Source organism: Mirounga angustirostris, unplaced genomic scaffold (genome assembly GCF_029215605.1).
Source record: "Mirounga angustirostris isolate CCGP_5_RB_7025 unplaced genomic scaffold, mMirAng1.0.hap1 SCAF_11, whole genome shotgun sequence".
NCBI classification, from domain to species: domain Eukaryota; kingdom Metazoa; phylum Chordata; class Mammalia; order Carnivora; family Phocidae; genus Mirounga; species Mirounga angustirostris.
This window is the reverse complement of record NW_026991719.1, coordinates 111,528,459-111,544,491: the sequence shown is the minus strand read 5'-3', so window position 1 is coordinate 111,544,491 and position 16,033 is coordinate 111,528,459. Positions and strand designations below refer to the sequence as shown.

The 16,033-nt window shown below is 44.5% G+C and overlaps 1 protein-coding gene across 1 annotated transcript in view; it reads right to left on the bottom strand.

Moving 5' to 3' along the window:
• The window catches only part of FHL1 (four and a half LIM domains 1), a 61,286-nt gene extending 60,865 nt beyond the window's left edge, over window positions 1-421 (bottom strand). The window contains exon 1 of the mRNA XM_064574621.1: window positions 290-421. The gene's annotated coding sequence lies outside the window, so the exon portion shown is untranslated. The remainder of the gene's footprint in view (window positions 1-289) is intronic.
• Between the last annotated feature and the right edge of the window lie 15,612 nt (window positions 422-16,033).

The window sequence follows — 16,033 nt, the reverse complement described above, 5'->3', positions numbered from 1 at the left end:
TGGCACGCCCGCTCCCCCGCCCCCCACGCCACTCCCTCCCCAGTCGCTCCCCATCCCCACGCCCGCCACCACGGTGGCGCAAGCCCGGGGTGGCCGAGACACGCACCCGAGGGGACCCCGCGGCCCCCACCCCGGCCGGGCGGCCGAGGCCCGAGGCCGCAGGTACCCGCCGCGGCAGGCCGGGCGGCCGGGGCGGCGGCGGGGCAGGAGGGCGGCCGCTCCCCCGGGCCGCGGGGCCGGCGGGCGGGCGGCGCACCCGCACGCACACGCGGAGAGAAAGCGGGCTTACTGCCTGGCGATGCTCGCCCGCGCAGCTGTCTCGGCGGCGGCCGCTGCCTGCACCGAAGCCGAGGCGCGGCGGCGGCGGCGGCGGCGGCGGCTTCGGCGGCGGCTGCGGACTGAGCCCCCTGGGCCGGGCGCTGGATGTAGGGCGCGGGAGGGGCGCGAGGGGAGGGGCGCGCGGGGGAGGCGGGGAGGGGGCGGGCGCGCGCGCGCGCGGGGGCGGGGCGCGGCGCGCGCTTGCCCGGGCTCTGCCCGCGGGGGCTGCGGGGCGCGGCGCGCGCGGGAGCCGGTCGGGCATGGGGCGGGGGCGCCACGCACCCCGCGCGGCCACGTGCCGCCGCCTCGGGAGCGGCCGGGCTGCTGGCGCGGCGCGAGCGCGCGGGGAAGGTGGCTGCGGGAAGGCCGGGGCGAGCGCTCCCCCCGCCTCCCCCGAGGGGCGGCTCTGGTCTGGAGACCGAGGGGGAGGGCGGGCCGGGGGCGCCTGGGCCCCCGCCCCCCTCCCTCGCGCTGCAGCCCTCGAGGCCGGCGGGGAGTCACGAGTCACTGCAGGCAGCCGCGGCCAGGGCAGGGGAGGTGCGAGCAACAAAGAGAGGCGAGCGAAGGTGGCCTCACCAGGGGCCTCCGCTAACCTGCGCACTCCCTGCAAAGCGGCCGGGGTCCGGGGTGCGCCCGGTTTCGGCGCCAGACTGCGGAACCCCGTGGGCCGGAACGCCACCGGTGACCATTCCGCTTGGTAACAAGCTGGTGGGAGCGAAAGGAGCTCCATCCATCCAGAGGGCTTTACCGCACTCAGAAAAGCACTGATGGCAAAGCGGCAACGTGGCTACTCATTCACTCGACATTTGGTTTACTGAGCCCTCACCACGTGCCAAGCACTGTGCCAGGTGCTGGGGATACAGCGCAGAGTCATGCGAAGCACCATCCACCGTGCCCTGGGAGCTTGCAATCTAGTGGGGGAGACAGATGATAAAGAAGGGACAAAATAATCGGATTTGGGCGAAGGCCTGTGCAGGAAAAGAAGAGGTTGCACACTGTGTGATTAGGAAAGGAGGAGGTGACATTTAAGCGGAGCCCTGAAAGTTATGACAGAGGCAACCATAGAAAGAGCCAAGGAAAAGCCTTCCGGAAAGAGGGAGCAGATGTATGAAGACCAGAAGGAGGCAAATATTGATGCCTTGGAATTAAGAGGTGGGGATTGTGACTGGCACCAGCAGAGCCCGGGAGAGAAGCACAGTATAGAGCTGGACAGGACAGGTTGGCAGGGACCGGATCTCCTACTGCGTCCTAGGCGATGGGCAGACCGTTTTATTCCAAAAACAATGGGAGGCCATTGAATGAATGGCTTTATCCCGGAGCATGACATGATCTCATTTATATTTCTTTTTCTTTTGGAATAATTGTAAATTCACATACATTTGTAAACACTTTTACAGAGAGATGCTATGTACAGCTTAGTCCATTGCAGAACAATGGAACAAGATCACAATCACAATATTGACAGTACAATCTACTTACTCAGGTTTCCCTGGTTTTACTTGGACTCATGGGTGTGTGCATTTAATTCTATACAATTTTATCGCTCGTGTAAACTCATGTATCCACCACCACAATCAAAATGCAAAATAGTTCCATCATCACAAGGATTCATCCTGTTCCTCTCTTATAGCCATACCCACTGCCCTAAGCCCCCAAGTCCTTCGCTGCTGGCAACCATTATTCTGCCCTCCATTTCTATAATTTTGTTATTTCTAGAATGTTATGTAAATGAATCATACAGTATGTAACCTTTGGGGATTGGCTTTCCCCCCCCCATCTTAATTCTCTTGAGCTTCATCCAAATTGTTGCGTGTATCCATCGTTCTTTTTTACTGCTGACTAGTATTTCCAGTCTTATTGATATTTTTAAAAGATTGCCTTGATTTTGGACTTAAAGGAACAGATCTGAAGAGGAAATTGGAATTCAAGTAGAGACAGCATAGTGTGGACAATGGTTTTGAGACCTTTCATTGTAAAGGGGAACAGAAGTCAAGTGGAACAGGAGGGACAAGTAGGGAGCAGAGAAAATTCCCTTTTCTCTTTTGAATTTTGAGAGATGAGAGCATGTTTGGGAATAAACAGGAGGGAGGCATTGCTGATGAGAGAAGAGCTCCCTAGAGTCCCTGCCCAGGCAAGATGAAATGAGAGCTGGATTCCGTGCAGAGGATGGGCCCTCCAACTGCTCAAAGGCCTTCTCCACCGCAAGACCATGGAGGTATATGTTGATCGGGGGGCCGGGTGGGGGCAGCTGGCTGTACGTATAGATCAAGCAAATCCAGTCTGATGACTTCTGTTTTCTCCCGTGGTGCACACACTGGGTGCTGGCCTCCTTTAGGAGAGACCATAAGCCCTTGCAAAGTTCCCTTCTCTCTCCCTGGCACCAGTCGCCTGGGCCTTCCCTTTTCCCATTCCAAGTCCTCAGAAACACTGAAGTTTGGTCTTTCTGGATGGCAGAAGAGGCTCCGGCTTCACACTTGCTAGGAAAAGAAGAAGCTGATGTGCCCCACTCTGATCCCCAGAAGGCTCTGAATAAGCAGGCAACTCCCCAAATGGAATACCAGCCCAGCGTCCAGCCCAAAAGTAGCCAAGAGACACCCAAAGATGGAGGACTCTGAATGGAGGGCCCTCTCCCGGGAACCTCCTGGCCATCCTTTGACACTCAATCAGCGTTACTTGTGGTTCATTTCTCACTAGACCCCTTTCTCCACCCCTTTCCTTTCTCCATCTTTTCTTTTTTTTTTTTTTAAAGATTTTATTTATTTATTTGACAGAGACAGAGACAGCGAGAGCAGGAACACAAGCAGGGGGAGTGGGAGAGGGAGAAGCAGGCTTCCTGCTGAGCCGGGAGCCCGATATGGGACTCGATCCCAGGACCCTGGGATCATGACCTGAGCCGAAGGCAGTCGCTTAACCAACTGAGCCACCCAGGCACCCCTCTCCATCTTTTCTTCTTTCCTTCCCCTTCCTTCCTGCCCCCCCACCTTCTTTCCTGCCTCCCCCACTTCCCTCCCCCCCTTCCTCCCTTCCACAGATATTCATGATGTGCTCCTTGCAGGTACAAGGCACGGATCTCCCACATTGCCCCCGCTGGGTCTACAGCGCAAGGCCAGTCCTGTCTGCCTCTTAACACTTCATCTCCTCGGATTTGAACTCAACTTCTGTGGGTCACGGAAACACATTGTTCCACTTAAAATATGTAGGGGACTGTGTTGCAGAATAAGCAGAATGAATAAAAGGAAAAAGGCTACCCAAATTGTGAACTTGTGTGCTACATTCTGGTAATGTTTTCAGCATTAAGAAGCAAAAATAAATTACACAGGCTAAACTCAGATGGGATGATCTCAGATCTGATCTTTTCAATTTCTGTTTTAGTAAAGAAATAGGCTGGAGAAGGGTCTTAGATTTCAGCAGAACTTAAAATACCTTTGGAAGGAAATATGAAGCATTTTTTTAAAGATTTTATTTATTTATTCATGAGAGACAGAGAGAGAGAGAGAGAGAGAGGCAGAGGGAGAAGCAGGCTCCCAAGGAGCAGGGAGCCCGATGCGGGACTCGATCCCAGGACCCTGGGATCATGACCTGGGATCATGACTAACTTTTCAAGTTAGTGTTTTCAATTAAATACGCAGAAGCTGATGTGCCCCACTCTGATCCCCAGAAGGCTCTGAATAAGCAGGCAACTCCCCAAATGGAATACCAGCCCAGCAGACGCTTAACCATCTGAGCCACCCAGGCGCCCGAAATATGAAGCATTTATCAGCATATGAAATAGTTAAGTCCTTTGCCTTCTCTTCAAAAAGTACCATCACGACTAATGATTCTAAGTTCTTGAGAGGGTATTACTGTACCAGTGTATTATTATACCAGTTTATATGCACCCTTTTATTTGCTCCTCATTTTCTTTACTCTTCACATTAGATACTCATCCCCGCTGTACAGATGAGAAGACTAACAGTCAGAGATTTAGCAACTTTGGAACCAGGACTTAAAACCAAGCAGCATGGCTCCAGAGCCCACAATCCAAAGCAGAATACTATACTTTCAAGACCGTAAAAGAGGAGAGCTCATCACTTTTACTATGGTCATCCAAAGTGGCTGAGTCTTTCCAGTCAGTGATTCTTTTTTCCGAAGTGATGCCAAGTCCTTCATCTCAATGACTTTTCCCTATCAATGAAACCCATGGGGTTCAAGTGTCTTCTTCCACAAGGGCCTCAAGCCTACAGATGATTGCTCCATTTCATGATCATCACACCCTGTGGAACCTGGCGCATCTCCCAGTGAGCACATCTGCCTCTCTGATCAGCCTTACCTCCTATTTCTTCCTTCTCAGACTCAGTGGGCCAGCGGCCTGGGGTCTAGGAGGATCTTGAAATACATCTTGTGCACTCCCCTCTGGAAAATTTTGTTCCTGCAGTGCCTTTGGTGACAATATGGTTTCAACAACTTCCTGGACATCACCCCCCTGCCTGCCCGAACCTACCCAGGGGACCCAAAGTAAAAGCTTCCATGAGCTTTTTTTTTTTTAATAGATTTTATTTATTTATTTGAGAGAGCGCATGAGCAGGGGGAAGGAGAGAGGGAGAGGGAGAAGCAGACTCCCACTAAGCAGGGAGCCCAACGCGGGGCTCGATCCCAGGACCCCGAGATCATGACCTGAGCCGAAGGCAGATGCTCAACTGACTGAGCCACCCAGGCGCCCCTTCCACGACCTTTGACTCCTTCTTCACATCCATTAAGTTGCCAAATCCTGTAAAATCTGCTTCTGGGGCACCTGGCTGGCTCAGTCAGTAGAGCATGTGACTCTTTTTTTTTTTTTTTTTAAGATTTTATTTATTTATTTGAGAGAGAGAGAGCATGAGGGGGGGAGGGTCAGAGGGAGAAGCAGACTCCCCGCCGAGCAGGGAGCCCGATGCGGGACTCGATCCCGGGACTCCAGGATCACGACCTGAGCCGAAGGCAGTCGTCTAACCAAATGAGCCACCCAGGCGCCCCTCTTTTTTTTTTTTTTAAAGATTTTATTTACTTATTTGACAGAGAGATAGAGAGCACAAGTAGGCAAAGAGGCAGGCAGAGGGAGAGGGAGAAGCAGACTCTCCACTGAGCAGGGAGCCCGACGCGGGGCTCGATCCCAGGATCCTGGGATCATGACCTGAGCCGAAGGCAGCCGCTTAACCAACTGAGCCACCCAGGTGCCCCTGAGCATGTGACTCTTGATCTCGGGTCGTGAGTTCAAGCCACACGTTGGGCGTGGAACCTACTTAAAAAAAAAATGGGGCGCCTGGGTGGCTCAGTCGTTAAGCATCTGCCTTCAGCTCAGGTCATGATCCCAGGGTCCTGGGATCGAGCCCCGCATCAGGCTCCCTGCTCGGCGGGAAGCCTGCTTCTTGCTCTCCCACCCCCCCTGCTTGTGTTCCCTCTCTAGCTGTCTCTCTTTCTGTCAAATAAATAAATAAAATCTTATAAATAAATAAATAAATAAATAAATAAATAAATAAATAAATAAATAAATAAATAAATAAATTCTGCTTGGGAAATAGTCAAACCTCACCTCCTCTTCAGAGTCAACCCTGACAAACTGGCTGAATTCGTTGCTCCCATGGCAATAGAATCATTTACATGATTAGCACAGCAGGGAATCATTTACAATCCTGCTGATTTCAGGGGTCTGTTTCCCCCAACCGATCATAGGCTTCTTGAGGGCAGACAGTGTGTCTTTCCTGTTTATACTTCCAGTGTTTTGGAACCCAGTAGGCATTAAATTAATATTAATCTTAAAAATTATTTCATTATGGGGCACCTGGGTGGCTCAGTTGGTGAAGGGTCTGCCTTTGGCTCAGGTATTGATCCTGGAGTCCCTGGATCGAGTCCCGCATCGGGCTCCCTGCTCGGCAGGGAGTCTGCTTCTCCCTCTGACCCTCCCCCCTCTCATGTGCTCTCTCTCATTCTCTCTCTCTCAAATAAATAAATAAAATCTTTTAAAAAAATTATTTCATTATGATAAAATATAGACATATACAAGATAGAGAAAATAGTATAATGAACTTACATGTACCCGACAAGCTTTAACAATTATCAACACATGACCAATTTTGTTTCATTTATATTCCCTACCTATTCCCTCCAACGCACACACACACTGGACCATTTTAATTTTAATTTTTATTATTTTTTAAAAGATTTTTATTTCTTTATTTGTCAGAGAGAGAGAGAAAGCAAGTGAGCACAAGCAGGGGGAACGGCAGGCAGAGGGAGAAGCAGGCTTCCCGTGGAGCAGGGAGCCCGATGCGGGACTCGATCCGAGGACCCCGGGATCATGACCGAGCGGAAGGCAGACACTTAACTGACTGAGCCACCCAGGCGTCCCCACACTGAACTATTTTAAAGCATATGCAACACATCATATTCCATCCAGAAATAATTTAGTGTACATCGCCAAAAGATATTTTTCTTTTTTTAAATTTTTATTTATTTTTATTTTTTTAAAAGATTTTATTTATGTATTTGACAGAGAGAGACACAGCAAGAGAGGGAACACAAGCAGAGGGAGGGGGAGAGGGAGAAGCAGGCTTCCCGCTGAGCAGGGACCCGGATGAGGGGCTCGATCCCAGGACCCCGGGATCATGACCTGAGCCAAAGGCAGACGCTTAACCACTGAGCCACCCAGGCACCCTTCTTTTTTTTTTTTTTTTTAAGATTTTATTTTTAAGTATTCTCCACACCCAAAGTGGGCCTTGAACTTACAACCCCGAGATCAAGAGTCTCACACTCCACCAACTGAGCCAGCCAGGCATCCCCAACTTTCTTCTTTTGTTTTAACAGAAGTGCAGCATCATTATCACACCTCAAAGCAATTAACTAAAATTCCTGAATATCAACAAATACCCAGTCGAGATTCAGAATTCCCCAAATGTCTCCCAAATGTTTTTTACAGTTTATTTATTCCAATCAGGACATTTTCAAAGCCTCATTTATTATATTTGGTTGATGTCTCTAGTTCATGGTTCTTGGATGAATGGATGAATGGATGAATGGATGAATGAATGAATGAATGAATGCTCCCTACCTTCTCTCACTAACACATCTTCACTAGTTCAAATTCTACCCATTTTACAAAGACCCATCTATCTGATGCCAGAGTATGTTCCAGCTCCTCTCTGAGACCCCAGCTAAAAGCAATCTCTCCCTTGCCTCATAACATTTTTCAAAATATCTGTTGCTCTTATTACATCTAATTTTATATTAAAGATTTTGTGAAGACAGCTTATCTCTCCTGTAACGTTTTCAGCTCCACAAAGTAAGTAATAGACCTTAATCACCATTGTGTATCTAGTGGTACCAAGCACAGAGCCTTGCTCATATTAAACAACCAAATAAATTATTTCTAAACTGGATGGAGCTTAATTAAGACCAACATTCATAGACTCCTTTGTCTCCCTCAGGTACAGTGAAAGGACCCACACTCTCTGGAATCTTGCAGACATGGGTTCAAGTTCGAGATTGGCCACCTGATGGTTGTGTGGCCCAGGGCAAGTTATAAACTCAGGTGTCTTCAAAGATTTTGGCTGGTGACTATAGCAAGAAGGGGAAAAAAAAAAAAAAAACCTAAAAAAATCCAAAACCCAAAAACCGTTTTTGCTCTCACGCTCCCTAAGATATCTAAAAGTTTTTCATCCATGTTTAGTTACAAAGGAAGTTATTTTTAGTATATAGCAAATATCGACATTCTAAAATAAAATGGTTACATCACTCCTTTGAGTTTGTCCAACTGAATCTGAATACAATGGCCATTTCATACCCACCATCAGCTATTTTAAAAATACATGATTAAGATCTTTAGCAGCTGGAAGTTTTACATCTTTCCCCTTTTCCCCTTTCCACCTCTCCCACAGAAGGTTGTCCTAATGTAATATATTTTATGCTTCTATTTTTGATCACTCTGTATTTCTCTGCAACAAAAATATGAACATAAAATCTCCACCACTACCACGCCCCCCCCTCCCCCAGCCTCTGGCAACCACCAATCAATTAGTTCTCTGTATCTATGGACTTGGGGGTGTTTTTTGTTTGTTTAGATTCTGCCTTTCTCTGTCTTATTTCACTTAGCGTAACGCCCTCAAGGTCCATCTAGGTTGTCACAATTCGCAAGCTTTCATCCTTTTTTGTGTGTGTGTGGCCAAGTAATATTTCACTTTATTCCATATATTCCATTTGATACCACAGTTTCTTTATCCATTCCTCCCGCTGATGGATGCTTAGGTTGTTTCCACATCTCGACTATTGTAAATAATGTTGCAGTGAACATGAGGGTGCAGATAACTTTTCAAGTTAGTGTTTTCAATTAAATACGCAGAAGTGGAATTACTGAATCATATGGTAGTTCTATTTTTAATTTTTTTGAGGAATCTCCATACTGTTTTCTATAATGGCTGCACCAATTTACATTCCCACCAATAAAGCCAGGGCAGTTACAATTAATTTTTAAAATGTCTTATCACCATAAAGCTCTATGTGTTTAAAAAAAAGAAAGTTTTTTGGATAGAGTTAGCTTTAGTACACAACTCATCAAAAGAACAAATATTTTATGAAGTTTGAAAAATAATTTAAATAGACAATGTAAAGAATGTTTTGAAAATGTATCTCTAAGGATGGATGAGGTGTTTTTTCAATTAGTTCATGCATTTGTGGATAAATATTACTTATTGCTAGAATGAGACGGAATTCAGCATTGATTTTATTTTGATCCTTTTTCACTTTTTAAAAATGTAAATGCTTGAGAAGCTTTGTTCACAAAAATAGGTAGAATGAAATGAAATTTTTCTTTCTCCCAGCATGGTCCCACAGTTATTTGTATTTCTTCTGAGTTATGTACCAAAAATCCCATCATGATCTATCATCCCAAAATTAATTTTAATGATTTATTAGCTGACAATTCCATTAGCGCCTTCAGCAATTTGGTTGAAAGCAAAGAATTAGAAACCACCTGTGTTGCAAAAGGGCTTGTTAGGCGGTGATTAGGGTCATTCATTTTTCCACACCAACACCCTGATTTTGGCTGTTCCCTTTGTTTGGTCCCCGGAGGTTTCTGCCCCCCCCCCCCCAACCCCGGGCTCTGCACGAAAGTCAAATTAGTGACGGGGGTGGGAGGGTGGCGGGGGTCAGGATTGTCTTGCTTTTGTAAAATGGGAGAAAGGCTCTTGAGCCAGAGGAGGTGAGAAAGAGAATCCACCTGGCAGACTCCCTGTTCTCAGGAGATCAATTTTAGTCCAGAAACTGATTTTCTTACAACTGAGCGTGCCCAGGGACTCCTGGCAATTCTTCACGTATGCCCATTGATATTCACGACCTAGTTTGACTTAATTTACCTCATCCCAGTTTCCACAGCTGCAATTTGGGACTGGCATTATCTGACTCACAGGATTAATATGAGGATGGAATTGAATTACACACCACATGTAAAGTACTTAGCACTATGTCAGCGGTAGAGTAGATAACTCAGCAAATATTAGCTTCCTTCCCCACCTTTCCACCTTGACTTGCCCGTTTTTACACAAGTAGTGTTGATAATCATTTTTTTTTACAGCCTAAAAAGCATGTTTAAAAAATGTTATGTGGCCAGGATGACACATAAAATCAATAAAAGTGGGCTGAAAATCCAATTCAGGACATTTCCCTGGGCATTATTTTTAACTTTCAGAGATTTTTAAAAAGAAAAATACAAAGAATAATAATAGAACACACACTCATGCTTCCATTACTCAGAATTAACAGCTGATAACAGTTTATATTTACTTTGTTTCTCTTTTGAGAAACAAAGGAATTAAATATTATAGATAAATATTTAATATTGGCCACTGACGTCAGTCCTACCCCCCTTCTCTCCCCTGCGTCAACCCACTATTATGAGTTGGTTTTGTTTTATGATTTTAGGTTTAATGTACATTAGTGGTACCATTAGTATATATCATTCTGCAACTTATTTTTGTTTATCTATTTGTTTTTGGTTTTTTAAAAGATTTTATTTATTCATTTAAGACACAGAGATACAGAGAGAGAGAGAGCATGAGCAGGGGGAGAGGGAGAAGCAGGCTTCCCGCTGAGCCGGGAGCCTAAGGCGGGGCTCGATCCCAGGACCCCGGGATCATGACCTGAGCCAAAGACAGACGCTTAACCATCTGAGCCACCCAGGCGCCCCTGGTTTATCTATTTGACTCAGTATCGTGGCTTTATATATTCCTCTCCTTCTTCCCTGCCATCATCATTTTTAGAAGTTATACATACTATTTATATCATTTAGTCCAACGTAATGTGTATCTCTATCCATCTCCCAGTTTCTCCCACTCCACCCCCAACTCTGGTGTTTTTGTTGTTTGTGACTTTAGTTCCAGTTTTTTGTTCTGCTTTTATACAGCATTTGATTTGATACATTTACATATTGCAACATGATTGCCATTGTAGCCTTAGCTAACACCTGTTTGTTTTCAAACTGAGATATAATTCACCTACCATAAAATTCACCCTTAAGTGTATAATTCATTGGTTTTCAGCGTATTTACCGAGTTGTGCAACCATCACCACCATCTAATTCCAGGACATTTATAGTCCAAAACGGAACCCCGCTAGCAGTCAGTCTCGCCATTATTTCCCGTCCCCCCACCCCCACCCCTCCAGCTCCAGCAACCACTTATCTACTTCCTTTCCCCATGTATTAGCCTATTCTGGATGTTTCATATAAATGAGACTATACAATATTGTGGCCTTTTGTGTCTGGCTTCTTTCACTTAGCTTAATCTTTTCAAGGTTCATCCTTTATATTGCTGAATAATAGGCCATCCTATGGATATTTTGTTCATCCATTCCGTTTTGTTTATCCATTCATCTGTTGAAGGGCATTTGAGTTGTTTCCTCCTTTGGGCTATTATGCATAATGCTGCTATGAATATTTGTGTACAAGTTGTTGTATGGACATATGTTTCAGCTCTCTTGGATAAGTGAAAATTATTAAGGGAAACCTCCTTTAGAATGGAGTCATTTGTCATTGTCAGTTGTAGATCCAACAGGAAGAGAGAGATCTTGCGTAAGGGTACTACTTTACTACCCCAGAGGGACGAAGGAAGGCTTCCTTCTCACCCTGGCAACAGCCCAGCCAATGAGAGACAGTCACAGCTCAGCCAATGAGAAGCCAGTATACTTGGAACTCCCAGTTTACTCCAATGGACTTCTTGTTTACAACAGCCCGCCCCCCCCCCCCCCCCGCCCGCACTGCCCCCTTTCTTCTGTTAGAGTCTTCCTCTTCTTCCTTCTCTGGATTTGCCTATGGTTTTATCTTAACTTGCTTGTGGAGGATTGCAACTCTGTGCTCTTCCTGAAGAAACCCATGTTTGCTGGTAAAATAACTGAGCGTTTTATTTATTTTTATTTTAGATTTTATTTATTTGAAAGGGAGAGTGAGTGAGAGAGAGCACAAGCAGGGTGCAGAGGGAGAAGCAGACTCCCCGCTGAGCAGGGAGTCTGATGTGGGGCTTGATCCCTGGACTCCGGGATCATGACCTGAGCTGAAGGCAGACGCTTAACTGACTGAGCCACCCAGGTGCCCCTGGCAGTTTTATTTTTAAGGTTAATAAATACATACCTAGGAGTGGAGTTGCTGAGTCAAATGGTAACCACATCTTTAAGCTTTGGAGGAACTGCCAAACTGTTTTCCAAAGTGGCTGCACTATTTTACACTCCGGAGGGAAATGCATAAGGGTTTGGATTTCCCCATATCCTCGTCAACACTTGTCTGTTTAGTATAGTCACGCTGGTGTGTGTGAAATGGTATTTCATTGTAGATTTTGCATTCCCCCCCCCAGATGACTAATGATGTTTGTCAATTTCTGCAAAAAAGCCAGCTTGGATTTTGATAGGGATTGCATTGAATTTGTAGATCAATTTGGGGAGTATTGTCATCTTCACCAATTAAGTCTTCTAATGCATAAACATGGGATGTCTTTCAATATCTTTAGGCCTTCTTTAAACAATGTTTTATAGTTTCCAGAGTATAGGTTTTATACTTTTTTGTTAAATTTATTCCCGAGTGTTTCATTTGTTTTTTTTGATGCTGTTATAAATGGAATTGTTTTCTTAATTTCACCAGTGGATTGTTCATTGTTAGTGTGTAGAATTACAATTAATTTTTACATATTGATCTTGTACCCCGCAGCTTTGTTGACCTCGTTTATTAGTTCCGATAGGTTTATTTGTGGGTTCTGTAGGATCTTTCATACACAAAATCATGTCATCTGCAAGTAGAGATAGTTTTACTTTTTTCTTTCCAATCTGGATGCCTTTTATTTCTTTTTCTTGCCTGATACACTGGCTAGAACCTCCAGAACAATGTTGAGTCAAAGTGGTAAGAACGGACATCCTTGTCCTGTATCTGAGCATAGAGAGAGAGCTTCCAGGTTTTCATTATTCAGTATGTTAGCTGTAGATTTTTGTAGAGGAAGGTCCTCTCTGTTACTAGTTTGTTCAGTGTTTTTCTCATGCAGAGATGTTGGATTTTGTCAAATGTTTTTTCTGAGTGTGTTGAGATGATCATGTGTCCTTTATTGATATAGACACTCTACATCAACCCTATTGATACGTTGTAGGATATTGTTTGTCTGATGTTAAATTATCCTTGCATTCTTGGAATAAATCCCACCTGATCAGATGTATAATACTTCTTATATGTGTATATGTTGCCAGATTCAATTTGCTCGTATTATGTTGAGGATTTTTGCGTCTACATTCATAGGAGGTATTGATTATAGTTTTCTTGTGGTGTCTTTGTTTGGCTTTGGTATCAGTATCAGTATAGTATACTGGCCTGACTGAATGAGTTAGGGAGAGTTTCCTCCTCTTCTACTTTTTGGAAGAGCTTGTGAAGAATTGATATTAATTCTTCTTTAAATGTTTGATGAAATTCACCAGTGAAGCCAGCTGGTCCCGGGCTTTTCTTTGTGTGGAATTTAAAAATTACTAAATCAATCTCTTTACTTATTATAGGTCTATTCAGATTTCCTATTTTTTCTTGAGTCAGTTTCAGTAGTTTGTGTCTTTCTAGGAATCCACTTATAATCCTTGTAATTTCTTTTTTTAATCCTTGTAATTTCTATAAAATCAGTAGTAATGTACCTTCTTTCATTTCTGATTTTAGTAATCTGAGTCTTCTCTCTCTTTCCCTTGGTCACTCTCAAAAAAGGCTTGTGAATTTTATTGATATTTTCGTTTCAAAGAAACAACTTTTGGGTTGTGTTGTTTTTCTGTTCTTTGTCTAACTGGAGTCTTCTCTTTTTTTAAAATTGATTTCTTATTGTATGTTCCTACCTCATAATCTATTAAAATTTTATGTGCTACTTTTCCTTTTTTATCTTTGAAAATTGTATTTGTGTTTGGTTTATATTTTTGTTTTCCTCAACTTTTTATTTTGAAATATTTCAAACCACTAGACAAAAACAGTATCATGAAAACCCATATACCCCTCACCTAGATTCATCTATTGTTAATATTTTTCCACATTTGCTTTACCTGTATATGGATGTCTATGTCTTTACCTTCCTATCTCTCTGAACCATTTGATAGTTATAGTTGCAGATGGTAGGATGCTTCACCCCTAAATACTTCAAACATGCATTTCCTAAAAACTAGGGCGTATGCTCGCATAACCAGAGTACAATGATCACACTTAGGAAATTTAATCTTGATATAGTAATACTATCATTGAATTTGCATCCACAATCAAATTTCCCCAGTTGTCCCAGTAATATCCTTTAGAGGTTTTTGTATTTATTTATTTTGTTAAGGACTCTTTTTTAAGATTTTATTTTTAAGTGACCTCTACACCCAACGTAGGGCTCAAACTTACAACCCCGAGATCAAGAGTTCGGGCTCTACTGAGTCCGCTGGGCGCCCCTAGATCTGTTTTTAAATCAGAATCCAATGGAGAATTAATGATGGCGTGTCATGTCTCTTTAGTCTACTTTGTTTTTTTTTTATTAATTTTTTTTTTTTAAGATTTCACTTATTTATTTGAGAGAGAGAATGAGATAGAGAGAGCATGAGTGGGGTAGGGTCAGAAGGAGAAACAGACTCCCCGCTGAGCAGGGAGCCCGATGCGGGACTCGATCCCGGGACTCCAGGATCATGACCTGAGCTGAAGGCAGTCGCCCAACCAACTGAGCCGCCCAGGCGCCCTCTTTAGTCTACTTTGATCTAGAATAACTTCCCAGCCTGTTTTTGCTTTCATGATATTGACATTTTGAAGAATCCAGATCAGTTACCTTCTAGAAGTCCCTTAATCTGGATTTGTCTGACGGTTTACATATTGGCAAGTATACAACATGTGTGTTCTTCTTAGTGCGTCATATCAGAAGGCGCATGATGTCAGCTTGTCCCATTATTATAATGTGAGGTTTGATCACTTGGTTTTGAGTGGTTTCCAGCAGACTTCTCCATTGTAAGGGTTCTTTTCCCCCTTGTAATTAGTAAGGAATCTGTGAAGCGATATTTTGAGACTATTTGAACACCCTATTCTTCAACCTGCTTTCACTTGATAGTTTTAGCATCCACTGATGCATTTCGCTTGACTCAGTTATTACTGTGGCAGTTATAAAATGATGATTTTCTATTTCTGTCATCTGTTTCACATTTCTTAGCTGGAATTCTCCAATCAATAAGAGCTCTCTCTTCTCCTCCCACCTCTTTTTGAACTTTTTTTTCAGTATCTCTATGGACTCATGGGTTCTTTATTTATTATTATTCAGTGTGTTAAAATCCATTCCTGTCCTTACTCATTTTGATGCTCAAATTATCCCAAATGCGTCTAGTGGGGGCCCCTTCCAGCTGGCTGCTGTGTCCTTTTTACATGGTCTATCCATTTTTGAGCATTTCCTTGCTTTCTGACATAAAAAGATATTCCAAGCTCAGTTCATTCTTTCCTCGCCCTGAACATAGAATGAGTCAGTTCTCCAAGGAGATCTAGCACCTCTTCGTGGGGCATAGTGTGGTGGACATGGAGATGTACAGATCACCCTTCAGGAAAGGACTTGTTGGGGCACCTGGGTGGCTCAGTCATTTGAGCACCCTACTCTTGATCTCAGCTCAAGTCTTGATCTCATGGTCGTGAGTTCGAGCCCCACGTTGGGCTCCGCGCTGGGCATGGAGCCTACTTAAAAAAAAAAAAACTAAAAAGGAAAGGAACGGACTTGCTGCCCAGCTGTGGAGCGTGTGGTCAGTGGGGTGCCTGCAGCTGTCAGCTCCTCCAGGGCCTGCCTCAGATGCCGAACCACTTCACCTAAGTGCATGCCCTTCCTGGGGCAGCCCACATCCAGTGACTGAGTGAGACAGCGGTATAAAGGCCCAGCTTTTCAACTGCAGGCAGGACCCTCTGTTAGGGCAAAGTGCAGCTCCAGAGCTCCCTGCTGGGTTGACTGAAGCTTTGTCAGGCCTGAATCTTGTTTCTCTTCTCAATCCTGCTTCCTCCTCCATCTTTACACATTCGTCGATCCCTAGTAATTACCTTGTACTTCACACTCCATCCCAGCCCTGTTTCCAGAGAACCCAACTTGAGGCATGTGATATTTAGTATACAAGATCTAGGTGCTGTGTGCTCCTTGCAACTGGGATGTCATTGCTTCTGGGCCCTTCCAGTAGACAGATACATATTTTTAAATAATGAGTTTGCACTAATAGCTGT